This window comes from Alligator mississippiensis, chromosome 2, assembly GCF_030867095.1.
Source record: "Alligator mississippiensis isolate rAllMis1 chromosome 2, rAllMis1, whole genome shotgun sequence".
Lineage (NCBI taxonomy): Eukaryota > Metazoa > Chordata > Crocodylia > Alligatoridae > Alligator > Alligator mississippiensis.
Window position 1 is genome coordinate 40,527,034 of NC_081825.1, and position 13,728 is coordinate 40,540,761.

At 40.4% G+C, this 13,728-nt stretch overlaps 1 long non-coding RNA gene across 6 annotated transcripts in view; it reads left to right on the forward strand.

Annotated features, from left to right (window-relative positions):
• LOC109280773 (uncharacterized) overlaps positions 1 to 13,728 on the forward strand; it is a 117,557-nt gene that overhangs the window by 18,010 nt on the left and 85,819 nt on the right. Inside the window, exon 5 of one of the 6 annotated variants that reach the window (XR_009459744.1) lies at positions 1,255 to 1,403. The exons of the other annotated variants lie outside the window; for them this stretch is intronic. This is a non-coding gene — a long non-coding RNA (uncharacterized LOC109280773). Of the gene's footprint in view, positions 1 to 1,254; positions 1,404 to 13,728 lie in introns of those variants that run through there. 6 annotated transcript variants of the gene reach the window in all.

Here is a 13,728-nt window from a genome sequence, read left to right on the forward strand (position 1 = left end):
ATATGGCACCCAGTGACCATTCCTTTTTTGTAAGGTATCTCCAAAGTGTTCCATGATGTTTAAACTTGATCAGTGTATGATTTCCCTTTGTGGGAGTCAGTTTGATCAGGGATTAGGTGCTCTTTGATAACTGGTGTAAAACTTTTGCTTCATATAAAAATGAAGATAAAGTGTTCAAAGAGTAAGGATATAAGTCTTTGGGTCTTTGAATTTGAGGGATCTTTCTCTATTTTTAGTGGTGCGACTATACATCCTTTTGGTCATATTTTAGGTAATTTGTATGTGATTACACAAGTATTGTATAATTGGAGTAGCCAGGCCCTTGTCATTGGTCTGAAGCATTTTATTTGTTCCATGTGACTTTTGTCAAGGCTGGTGGCTTTGTCATCTTCAAGAGTCTTTATTGCAGTTGTTAATTCAGCCATGGTAAAATGTGTCCTGACTTTATGAACTTCATGGTGTTCTTTTCTTTTGAATCAAACCTTGGGTTGTTTGTTTGGTGCCCTACCATTTTCAATGAGCTAATTATTCAACCTGATTTGCAGTGACACTAGTGTTGTTCTTTCTTTTTTGGATCATTGGTAAGTTTCCGGGTAGTGGTTGATACTTATTTGCTATTATGTATTACATCTGTGTTTTAAATGAGGTTCTTCCATGACTTCCTTCTTTTGTCTACTAGCATAGCAATCAGTTCTTGTCCTGCAGAGTTTCCTCAGCAGATAGGTCTGGTTTTTACAGCTTGTTGTATTTTGTGCATCTATCGGCTAATTCCAATGTTAGTTCTGGCACATGGCTTGATCTGTACTCTCTTGCAATATGTAATTTCAAGACGCTACACAACATTTTTACAAGCTGCTCATAGTTTTCCAGTATTGGCTCAATGTATACTAGAGTGGTATCAAAGGTTTTGGTGAAATTATTATCTCACTTTGCATTCTCAAAGTTGAAGCAGCATCAAAGAAGAACTAAGATTAACTAAGGGTTATAGCTGCTTTGATTTGTAAGATGTTGGTCTATTGAGACTTCCTTGAGTGCTATTGGCTATAGAAATCAGCTTGCCTTAACAATACTAGCCTCATGGGCCAACATAATTTTTTGCATTTTTTTGACATGTTGACTGCACCAAACCGTAATCTAAAACATTAGTTTCACTTAGATGTGATTTGTGAAATGTCTTCCCTTGTTTTGCTTCTTTTTCTCTAATTCCATTTTCCTTTTTGGTTTCATATGCACTGATTACATTTTATTTTCAAGACTTCTGCTCAAGAAAAAAATTCATTCTGGCAACATGAACAGAGATCAACACCATTCATCATGGAAGCCATATTGTGCCCTTCCTCAGCCCCCTCAGAAATCCTTCACCTTGTCTGTGATTTATGAAATTCTGCAAAGTTTTTAATAAAATGTTTTCAAAGGCAGAACATTAGGAATCTTTTCAAACTAGAAATCATATTTACTACAGCTTTTGCACTTACTATTTCAGCATTTCCACTTCTAAAGCATCCTTCTTATTAGCATAGAGGAGCATGGTACAAAGTTCAGTGACCAGAAGCTCCAAGAAGTAATTAAAAAATTCTCAAATGATATCTAATTAAAAATTGTTTCGGGCAAAATGAATTAAACTTAGTCTTAAAGTTGCTTATTGCATCCATCTTCCTGATGTCAGAAGGAGCTGAGTTGCAAAGGTGAATAATATAATGGCAAAAAGCCCTTGCAGTAGCTGACTTCAAAAATAATTACAGAGTAATCAACAATCAACTGGAGTTACAGAATAATCAGCAGTTCCAGAATGGCATCATAAAATTTCTAGACTTGCCAAAAAACAGGAAAACAAGTTACATAGGCTACGAAAGTCCAGAGCTATGGATGATTTTGTGGTAGAGGATACGAATTTTATAAAGTTAATCAGACTCCTGATGAGAAGTCAATACAAGGTTTTAAAAGGAGGGGTAATATGCTGCGATGCTTTTGTGCAGGTCAGCATATTTGCAGCAGCTTTTGGAATGAGCTGGTTTCTGTTCAGCTTAAAGCTAGGAAGGGCACCAAGGAAAAGAATTACAATAATCAATCCATTGCACAATTGAGAACAGTGAGTGAGCTGCTTATTGACAGAGTTGATTCAGTTCAGCAATGTTTTCTGGCAGCATAATGAAGATACACAACAGTGAATAATCAAATTCATTCCAAGGATCATTATTTTTAAGGCTGATCTATCAGAGCTTTATGTAAAGAATCTGAATAAAGCAACCTATTAGGTAGTTTTGTCCTCAGAATTGAGCAGCAGTAACTTAGTATCCATCATGATTCATGTTCATTTCTGTGACAATGGAAATGTTCAAGGGGTAGGGACATAGTAGGGGAAATGTTAAGTAATTTTCTAACAAAACAGTTTCATGAGACGACGATGATTTGTTGAATTTGTCTCTAGTGGGTTATGGAATAGAGAAAATCCCACACAATTTACTGATTCGTTTGATGCACTGGCTGGGGGAGTAATTAGCTACTTGCACGATTTCACAAAGATTAATTCATACAACACAATTTTATTTTAAAATTCTTTGCTACATGTATAACACTGCTTAGCTTTAAGAAATACCACAAACATTAAGAACACAATAACTACATATATCAGAAACAATGCTCCAAATGCACTTCCTTCCCAAACAATGCTATAAGAATTAGTATTACAAAACCAACTACAATTACAACTAAAAGTTAAATTTGAATCAATACTATTATTTTTCATAATATACTTACAATCCTAGAATTCCGAGAACCCAAACACCTAGATATACTTTCATTCCTCAGTAGTACAATTTAATGGGTTGGCCTCAGTAGTACAGTTCAATGGGCTGGCCTCAATACTGATAGGACTAAGTCCCCTTCCTTCAGTCCCTTTTGGGCACTCTGCGGCTTCAGCGTGAACTAAGAGATTCATGTTCACGGAGAGGGTGGTTCAGGTGATCAGTCTGATCCAGCCTACACTTGCAATTCTTCCTTCGTTGTTCTGCAAGTGAGGTTACCTCCAAATTGGGACAGTAGGTTACAGTTTTTATTGAGTGAGTTGCTGTCTTGGGCCCCTCCTACCCAAACCTGTCACTACTCCCAAATTTGGGCTTGGATCTTACTCAACAGATTTCTGCTGGGTTCAGGTTCTTTTGTTGACCATTTTAATTACTTTGGGGAATTTCCTTTCTTTCCAGTCTTTTCAAAGGCTCTTAGGGCTTGATTTCTTGGAATGTGGGATGTTTGCTTAAGGGTCATTTTTAGGTTAACCTTGTTAAAGGCCTCTAAAGATAAAATTCAAGAGTTAAGACTTTGAGCAAAGTCAGGACCTTCCACACGTAGACCAAAACAATGGCCTAGATAAGAAGATTAATCTTGTCTTTTTCCTAAACTGGCTAATGGGCAACTATTATAAGCATTCAAATATTACATTCAATATGACAGAATTCCATTTTTTTCAGAAGACATCCTTGGATTTCACCAGCTTTCACTGAATTACTGGTGGAGTTCTGACAGAATGCTGGCAGGCCCCTAGGGAACCCAAGTTTTACAGGATCTACATGTCTGGGGTACTTCCCCTTCTCTCCTAGTGCTCCTGGAGCTAGCAAACACTAATTGGTCAGGGTCTACTGTTCCAAGGTTAGTACGCCATGCCACATCTTTCAGGCTACCTGTCATGGAACTACACTTGGCTTTCCCAATTCTAGTAAGACATCGCAGCATGAGGAAGTCCAGAACACTTGAGAGCTAAATTCAAGTAATTAGGAACAGTTGTGATGTTCCTAGAGCCTTATATTTAGTAATATGGATCAGTTAGATTCATGATAAAGGAACCCCTTCTTAAACTCTTTGGCTGAGAAGCAGGGTAAATTAATTCACACTGAACAATGTGCACCATGGCTAGACCACTTTCTATATTTACCCATAGGCACATCTGAAAATGTGACTTTTGGATTTTTTGAGAAGTTTCAAGGTCAAGAGTCCATGCAAATGAAAACAAATTTTATAGAAAGGTAAGCCCAGAGTTTTCAGACTTATTTTACAGTGTTCTTGTCCAAACATAATGCCACTGAGCAGAAAAATTCCCAGTGCCTTGGGCCATAGTCTTTTCCTCCATTTTAGGATGACATGCCAGATCCACTGAATGTGATGAGAGTTTTGTTACTGAATTCAGCAGATCTTGGATTTGACCCAAAACATTTAAGCCTGGATTTCAAAACGAAATATGTACAGAGGAGAAGAACCTTAGGGCTCCTATATACATGCAGGGAGCCAGCTCTGTCATGCTGTAAGTCAGCGTGTCAGAGCAGATTTGATTAATCGAGTCTGCTGGAGTGCGGAAATTAATATGCTCCAGCAGACTCTAGTATCATGAGTACAGTATCAGTGTCCCCGCACTGAAAAATGGTGGCAGGGTCCTTTGAACTAAAGCTTGTTCGGTAAGCTTTAGTTCAAAGTGCCCCGCTGCCATTTTTCAGGGTGAGGGATGCTGATACACATGATGCTTGGGCACTTTCAATTAGCACAGCTTGCTAATTAAAGTGGCACCCCCATGCCTCCCAGAGCATGTATAAAAATGCCCTTAATGCCTACAGGTATTAAGCTTTGCCTATACCAGCCAATTGTAAGAATAATCCCTTAAGAACCACGAGACGCACAAAGCAACATCTGTATCATTCAGATTTTAGCAAATAATCTCAATTACCATGTTACAGATACAGTTGAATGTAGGGGAAGAAATTCTCAGAAATAGTAAAAAGTTTAAAATATGATAAGATAGCTGCAGCCCACACTAAGAGGAGGCTGCCACATCTTTATAAATAATAAAAATTGAAAGCTAGCAAAGATGAAGAATGAACAGCTAATTTTTAGGGCTGTGTGAAACAACACTGTTTCATTTCAATCTCTGTTTTTCCATTTCAATGGGACAGAGTTTCACTTTGAGTTTCATTTCGTTTTATCGAAACTGTTTCGCTGTTTCGATATTTTGCCCATAGGCTATAATGGGGAATCACAAAACTGCCTATAACTTTGTCATTTCGTGCCTGATTCAAATGACACCAGCAAGGAAGGCAGCCTCTGCTGAGGCCACAAAGCCTGTCAATTTTCAAGGAGATAGGTACAGGGGTTCTGGAAAACTGCCCCTCAAGATGCTGACAAGCAAAACTTGTGATGTGTGTGACTTTGTGTATGTGTTAAGGTGCACCCTCACTGGCACTGGGGCCTCTACACAACATGTTAGCGTGCCCCAATGAGGCCTCCTCCTCCACTAAAGCTTCAGTCTGGTTCACCACTTTAAAAAACAACAGGTAATAATTTAGTAAGCAGCACAGTAGCATTAGCAGGATCTCAGGCAGCAAAACTGTCACAGAGCCTTTCTTTCCTCTCCTGCAGGAGCTTCATCTCCAGTAGCTGCCAGAGAACTCCCCCTGCCAGCCCCAGCCCTGATGTGACCAGGGCCCAGCTTAGATGTGACCAGGGCCCTGTGTCCTTCCAGTCAGCTGACCAGGGATAGGTGCTAGGGATTTTGGTCTAAGGATATGGCACTGGCAGACAAGGTTCTTTGGGACAATCTAATCTGGTATCTTTTAGTAGACCAACTGAATAGTTACAGAAATATATCTTAGTAAGCTTTCAGGTTGAAAAACCCTTTGTCAGGCTGAGAGAACACCTGTAGTTGGTGTGTGTATGGGCTGTTCCTGGATGGAAGGAATAGTTAGTAAAGAAGCCTGAGGCTGGCATGCAATGCAGGCAAGAAAGCCAGTCAGTAAAAATGGAAATGGAAGCATCAGGGGATGAGAGACAGACTGTGGGGGTGGGGAGTGGGGGAAGGGGGATGTAGCAGCACAGGTAAAAGTGGAGAGGTACCTGGGGAGTCAGATGTCCGGCAGGTTGTAGTGTCAGAATTCCAATGTCTATATTGAGTCCATGAGTGTCTGTACCTAGGAGGTTGATGAAATGCAGTTCATAGGCTCGTCTGTGAAAAGTGGTTTGTAAATTCAAACAAACACTGAACCTCACTAACTTCATCACCGGAATCCAGCTTCCTACAGACCAACGCACTCTGAATGGATCCAGGCCATGTCATGACAAGATATGCAAAACCTGCCAACAATATCTCCAGTATGGAGATATCTTCACAATACAATACAATACATATCTCCATCAGGGCACCAAGTGCCCTGAATGAAAATATGTGGAGACACCAAGCAACAATTGTGCACCAGAATGAGTGCACACTGAAAGTCTATCAAAGACAAGAACAGAACACCACCTGTCTCCAATCTTTCAGGCCTGATCCTCAAAGGGAATTTACTCATCAGTGGTGAGGTTCAAGATTTGTGGAGTTCCTCTTTTCCCATTTTTCTTTGCATCCCAGTTGCTTCTGGGATGTCTAGGATGGAAAATACCCACCCTTGCCCTCTAAGATATTAATTCCTCTTGATCCTACATCCCCCTGACTCATTAGCTCACATTGCTGCCATTGGACATCTGCTTATCAAATAAATTGCAAAGTAGGGAGTGAAAAGAATAAAAAGGTCTAAACTGTGATAATTCATTCTTATGTCAAAGATTGTAAAGAAAGGAGGAAATGCAATAAATTAATTCATTCTAATGAGAAAAGATTGTGGTAAGACTGCAGAGATGTATTCAGCTAATCCATCCTTAATATAATCCTAAAAGAATGATCTGGTTTTTCACTGATACCTTATCTTGAGATATGACAAGGCTATTCTTACCCAGCTTTTCTGATTATAGAAAAGGTGTTACGCAAAACCATCTAAGCAGTAGGCAATCTGAGCAGAACAGAGAGAAGTTCACTTAACAAAGAAGCACTCTTTTTTTTTATAGCACTCTTTTAAAATATCAAGGGCCATTTTCATTTAGATGAGTCGGTCAACACCTTGATTCACATCGTGGTTGAAATAAAGTCTTTACATAAAAATTTTAACAATAAGAGAAGGAATGTAAAAAGGAATCTACATGGGAAAGACAATCAACATGTAGGTAGTTAATTTATCTAGAAGTATGCAACATCTGTGTTATTTCCTGCCATATGTTACCAGCAACTATTTTCTGCCCTTTTAAAATTGCACAGCTCCATCCTGCAGACCTCACATGGACCTTGCACAGTGCTTTATGCAGCTGTAGCCAATTTACGCACAAAGGAAAAGCCCTAGGCTCCTACTAATTCATGCAAAGACTCTCCAGTACCAACACTTTTTGCTGATATTAGAAAATTTTATCTCAAGAAGGAATAGGGCCCTTCTTGTCCATTAAATATGATGCAAAACTTCCAGGGTGTTCACAGGATTTGATTTAGTTTATCTTGTAAACTATCATAACTTGCAGTTCTGGAGACCAGTGGCTTGTACTTTTGCTTTTAGATTGTATTAGTCTTATTGAGATTATAAGCACGGTCCCCTGGAATCACCTTTACCTTTGTTTTCCATCACAGGGTTGTTATTAATTAGTGTTGGCACCTAGCCTACCATTCCCTTCCTTGTTGGGTGATTTCACATACTGAATAGGAAGGCAGATCTGTGTAATATGTACATATATTCATCCATATTTGTTTCTGTCATTCAGCATAATGCAGAGAACACCTGGATAGTTAAAACTGATCATTAAAATGCTGGCCTTCTTACATGTTTCTGTTTGTGGTTATTTCATAGCCCAGTTGTTTTCTCTGGTCAGGTGTTCTTTTACATACTTTTACTGATAGCTAGCCCTCTGAAGTATCTCCAAACCCAGTAGTGCACATTATAATTAATGCTAAAGAGGCAGCCTTTCAAATTGTATAACCTTGCTAGAAATTGGTTTCTAACATTGCCTTTATTTTATTTTTTAGCTAGGATACTAGGAAAATTTTGTTTGTATAGTTTCAGGCCAATTGAATTAGGTTTTTATTTTTGTTTTGTTTTGTTTTTCCTAAAAAGAAATGTCCCTCTGGGTTTAGAACTGTTCAGAGCACAGAGATGGTCCAGCAGGGTGCCACTAATCACCTGCTTTCAACAGTGTCTGGCACTGCTGCATTTATTACGTTAGATCTTTTAGTAGCATTTGACATCAGTTGACATTGTTCATCATGGGATTCTTTTGGAGCATCTGGAATTCTGTGTTGGCCTAACAACCGTTGCTCTACACTGCCCAAAGCAGTCAGTTTTAATCTTGCTTAATTTGTATGCCTCCAGTACAGTAGCTCTGCAGTTAGGCTTCCTCTTTCTGTCCCTGAACTCTTGATGTCTACATACTGCTTTTGGCTGTAGTGATTAAGTAAAAGATGATTGGCCATAGAAATTAATTGGGTAATAAAGTTCTGAACATGTACACTTAAGAACTGTGGAAAATGAAATGAAAAAGTTTCAAAATAATTTTATACTGCTCTGTCTGTAGCATTAAGTTGTGGTCAGCCATATTTGGAAGTATTTAGAGAATTATTTGTAGTAAATAAATTATCCAGCAAATGTAATTCTCTTTTTTTAAAATTCTGAATTGTTCATAAACTGACCATTTTAATAATTAATATCCGGTTTATAATTGTTAAATGAATGAGGGGTGGTTTGTGAGCAGGTCATTGAATATTTGCATTTCCTTAATTGTGGTATATGGTTGGTCCTTTTATTCATGTGGGTTTGTTTATATGTCATGCCTGTATCACTGAAATTTCAGTGATTTATAGTATTATAGTAGAAATACCATATTTTCCCTTATACCACATGCCCCCAAGTAAGACCAGCACCTCGTTTTTTTGGATGCAGAGCTGCAGTCACATGCAACAGGCACAGAGCCTAAAGTTCAGTTCATTCACCCTTCCTATTTCTGCTCAGGAAAAGCTCCAGTTTTAACTCTTTTACAGCTGAATTGTCAGCAGCTCTTGACTGCTCAACCAAAAGCTGAAACTAGCTGCTGCTGAAGCCTAGACTCCATGGGCAAATCTAGGATTTTGGAAAGAGAGAAAAACAGTCTTCAGGGCCGTGAAATGGTAGGAGAGAGACTAGGAGTAGCTAAATTGCAAATTCATCAGCAAAACTGCCAAAGAAAAGATAGCTTTATTAGTGGAACATCAAGGCCATTAAAAGGAGGGGTGGGGCATTAACACTTGTTGAGTGCAGAGGAATTTTCACGACTTAAGTAGATTTCAATGAGCCATGAAGCCAACTGACTCCCTCAGTGCTGCCTGAATAGAAATGTCCCTGCTTTATTCAGGGCAGAAAAATCAGTTTCCCTTTTTAAGATGCACACCTTAGTTTTGAGAGGTTACATTTTTGAGAGAAACTGCATGTGGCAGGTGAGCAAATATGATGTTTTAACACGTGCCCATGTGTGCACAAAAGTGATTCAAGACTGGGAAATCCATTAAACAACAGTGTGCCTAGGAGTAGAGCCAGCGTTAGACTCTTGGGCTGCCTCTAAATGAGTGCAGCCATGCAGTATGTGCCACCACAGGCACATCTGCGGTGCTACATATTGCACATTCAGCCTGCAAAGTAGCAGCACAGGAGGTTTGGGGGGGGGTGGGGGAGGGGGCAGGTGTTGACCCCTGGACATACCAGGATCAAAAATACCTGCGCAAAAAAAGCCCAGCAACAACAACAACCACCACAGAAACTGAGTGGTGCACACGGGGGCAGTGGGTGCCACCAAAAACTAGAACCTGGCCAGTCGGAGCCACGCTCTGGCTGCCAGCCAGGCTCCAAGCGGCAGAATCACTGCTGCTGCTGCAGCCCCAGGAGGCCCCGAGGACCCCAGATAAGGCTGCTGGGGCCACCTCAGTGCTGGCCCCAGCCTCCCTTACCCCACCCGGGGTAACCTGCTGTGCACAAGAGGGCGCCTGGCAAGGCATTTCCTTGGGACAAGTAGCAGCACACCTTGTCCCCAGGGAAACAAATGTCCACACTTGTGTGGATGTGGCCTTGGAGGCCAGTGGCCAAAGCTAAGGTATGTCACTCTTCTCTGGATGACTTATACTCATTTAGCCTAGTAAGGACCTCCTATAGTAGAAAACTGGACAATTTTCCTTGCTACATATACCTAAATCTGGCCATATCTAGCAGTGAGGTATTACAGAACTCAAATTGAGGAGAAGTTGAGTTCAAGCATTACATGAATTTGACATGAGTTATGGTGCTGTCAGTACAGAAACTTTTTCATTTCATATTAGAATGTTTTCAAGTGGTATAATTTCCAGATCTTGGCCCAGAAGGTTTGGAGAAGAAGATATGCTGGATGTGATCCCATTGATGCTTGACTAAGTTGTTTGGCATGGCGTATTAATTACGTTCTGTCCAATGCTGCTCGTTGTGAATTGAAATAAGGACTGCCTTTTCTGTGATTATGCATATGTTGTAACATCTACTATCTGACTAAGCAGAAGGGCACCATTTCTCAGCACCTTTTGTCACATGAGCAGTTTTGCTTGAGAATAATGGAAATATAATATTTGTATTAACAGGGGGCTTGCAGAATCATACCTGATGGTATTTTATGTTCTGTTTAATTTTTCTCTGTTGGTGATTCTAGTGGGACAGCATTGTATTTATAAGGTGTGTCGGCACTCTACATTTCCATCTTTGGGAATTTTGAGTAAAGTTGTATTAGAAAGGCTTAAACTTTATAATTTTTCTTTTAAAATAACAGTGTTATTGGTTTTCCATCTTAAAGTGGTGCAGTGGGTCTGATTTTAATCTTGTTCATGGTTTAAAAAAAGCAGCAAAACAAACAACTCCCCCCCCCGCCCCCAAATCTACAACAACCTCTCCCCCCCCCAGTCATTAAGCCAATGAAGATATCCTATTGTAAACCTGTGAGGTCAGAGTCAGTCCTTGAGGCTCAGGTTCTCTGGACTAATGGAGTTGTGTTTGGGGAAAACTCTTCAAATTAAACCTTGTGGAATTTTCCTCTTGCTGTGGGTTTTCCGTGACATAAGATAGTATAACCTGTTTTGTCATAGGAGTATCTTTTCCGCAAATACCTCTTATGACTTTTGTTTACTCACTTTGGATGGATATTTGTAAGTCTAAGATAGATCTGATATGAATTATTGATGCTATGAGGGGCAAAAATGACAAATAAAATAACTTATTTCACTTAAAAATATTTACTTGAAAATAGTGATAGATTTCAGAAAAATACAATATTTGTTTCCCAGCATGAGAAACTGTTTCATTAGTCCTAGCAATGTCATTTGTAAGTCTATCGTTCAGAAAGATTCCAGGATCTGTCAATATTATCTGTGCAAAAATAGCAAATCATTTCATTTTGCCAACTGTTCAGAAATTATCTGACCAAGCAGGGAAAATTAATCTAACTCTTGTTACAAATGAATGTTTGCTGGGGTTATGAACTCTCAGGAAGATGATGGAACCTCTCTCCTCTGCTTCTGAACTCTCTGCTTTTTATCGTTGTTCTATGCTTTTGATCTTTTTTCAGTTGTAACTAATAACAGTGTGTTGTTCAGGTCTATTGATCTTAATCTACAAATCAAGCCATTAGCAGCACGTGTCTGCATGATGGTATACCAATTAAAATTAGGAGATTAAAGAATAATGTACTTGCCCATGACTAGTTTACACATAAATATCAATTTGCATAGTTCTTCAAAGACACCAAACTCAGATATTTAGTGAATTTGGTACCATTAAACCTTAAGGCAACTGGGACAGTAATACAAAGGTTGAAGGGGAGTGGAGAGTTTTTATTTTATCTTTGTGTAGTGAATGGGAGTGATATTTCCTCTGAATTTATTCACTGCACATATATGAGAAAATGTTCCGTGATTTCTTGAAATTTAGTTTGCTCCTGAAATGTTTATTTTCTGTCCAATTAGGCTAAGTACAGGCAGTCAACAAGCCTGAGGCTGAATCAATTCAACCTTAGCAGGTTAGTGTAAGCTGCATAGATTGAACCAATAAGCAAGTGAACAGACATTCAATTTTGATGCTGGAAATGCAGCCACATACCTGCAGTGGCTCAGGCCAGAAGCTGGGGCATGCCAGAGCATGTCTCTCTGCTCCACTGGAGCAGATAGTTTGGGTCAAGGCTAATCTACCCACCCTGTGAGGGGGGTATTGTGGGGGAGGTACAAAGTATCCTGGGATGCTGAAGGACTGTAAGGTAACTTGAATCTGGAGGGGATCTGAGACAGAAGTTCAAGAAAAGGATTTAACTTAAATCAGTGAAGTCTGATAGTGCATCCATCCAGGTTTATCTTAAACTGGTTTCAGCCATTTTGAAAGCTGTCTATATGCACTGAACTTCTGTTTTATTACAGGTTTGAACCAGTTTCTGACGCACACAAACCAGTAGAAGTGAATTGTTGTCCCTAGCCTTAGTGTCCAGAGAATAACATATTTCGTTGTACTCACTATTTGGAAAGAAATAGCTTAATGCCAGTGTTGATAAACTTGTACACAATCTTTGGATTAAATAAAGACAAGGTTAGAATGACTTATCAAAGAATGGAACCAGACCAGGAATTCTTGGCCTTGCGGTCAATTGGTGCGCCTCCAGAATCAGGACAGGCAGGGCGACAGAATACATGACAATATGAAATGAAGCTATTGGCTGAAGACATGCTTGAAGGGCACAATGCAGATAGTTACCCCGGACCTTAGAGGAATGTAAAGTATGTCATATGGGGAAGTTGCCAGACTGATATGATATCAAGGTGACACAAAGTGGTCTCTGAATAAGGCTTTTAGCTGTCTGTCATAGGATGCCCACCCAGTTATTCTTGCTACCCAGGTGATTTGCAAATGGGAGAAAAAGTTTTATGGTGCCGCCATAGGATGTGGATAAAACAAATTAAACATTTAGGATAAGTACAGAGGTTCAAAAAGCCTGAGGTGGAATTGATTCAATCTTTGCAGGTTTTTTGAAGCTGCATAGATTGGACTAATAATGAACTGAACTGAAGCCTGCACTGGGCCAGGCCAGGAGCCAGGGGGTGCTCACACATGCCTGCTATCATGCCAGAGCCCTAGCCTGCCCCTTGCCAGCCTCTGGCCTCTGTGAGAGGTGGAGGGTGGGGGGAGAAGGAACTCACTCCCCCCAGTCTGACACTGGCCCCCACACCAGCAGGTGTCTGCATGGCCTGGAGGGGAGAAGCCCTTCATCTGGAGTACTGTGTTCAGTTTTGGCCCTCCCAACAGAAAGGATGTGGACAAATTGGAGAGAGTCCAGAAAAGGGTGACAAAAATGGTGAGGGGGCTGGGGGACATGACTTTTGAGGAGAGGCTGAGGGAACTGGGCTTAGTTAGTCTAGAGGAGACTGAGGAGGGGCTTAATAGCAGCCTTCAACTGCCTGAAGGGTTGTTTGAAGGTGGATGGAACTAGACTGTTCTCAGTGGTGGCAGATGACAGAACAAGGAGCAATGGTCTCAAGTTGCAGAAAGGGAAGCTTAGATTATATATTAGGAAGATTTTTTCTCACTAGGAGGGTAGTAAAACACTGGAACAAGTTACTTAGAGAGGTGGTGGAAGCTCCATCCTTGGGGGTTTTCAAGACCTAGCTAGACAAAGCTTTGGCTGGGATGATCTAGTTGGGGATGGTCTGGCTTTGAGCAGGGGGTTGGACTAGATAACCTTCTGAGGTTCCTTCTAACCCTAATTTTCTATGATTCATATGGGGGCGGGGGGTTTCCCTCTGCCCATAGCTCAGCTCAGAGAGGTTGGCGGCCAGGGAGAAGGGAGGGTGTTTGTGTTCCCACCCAAGCCTCT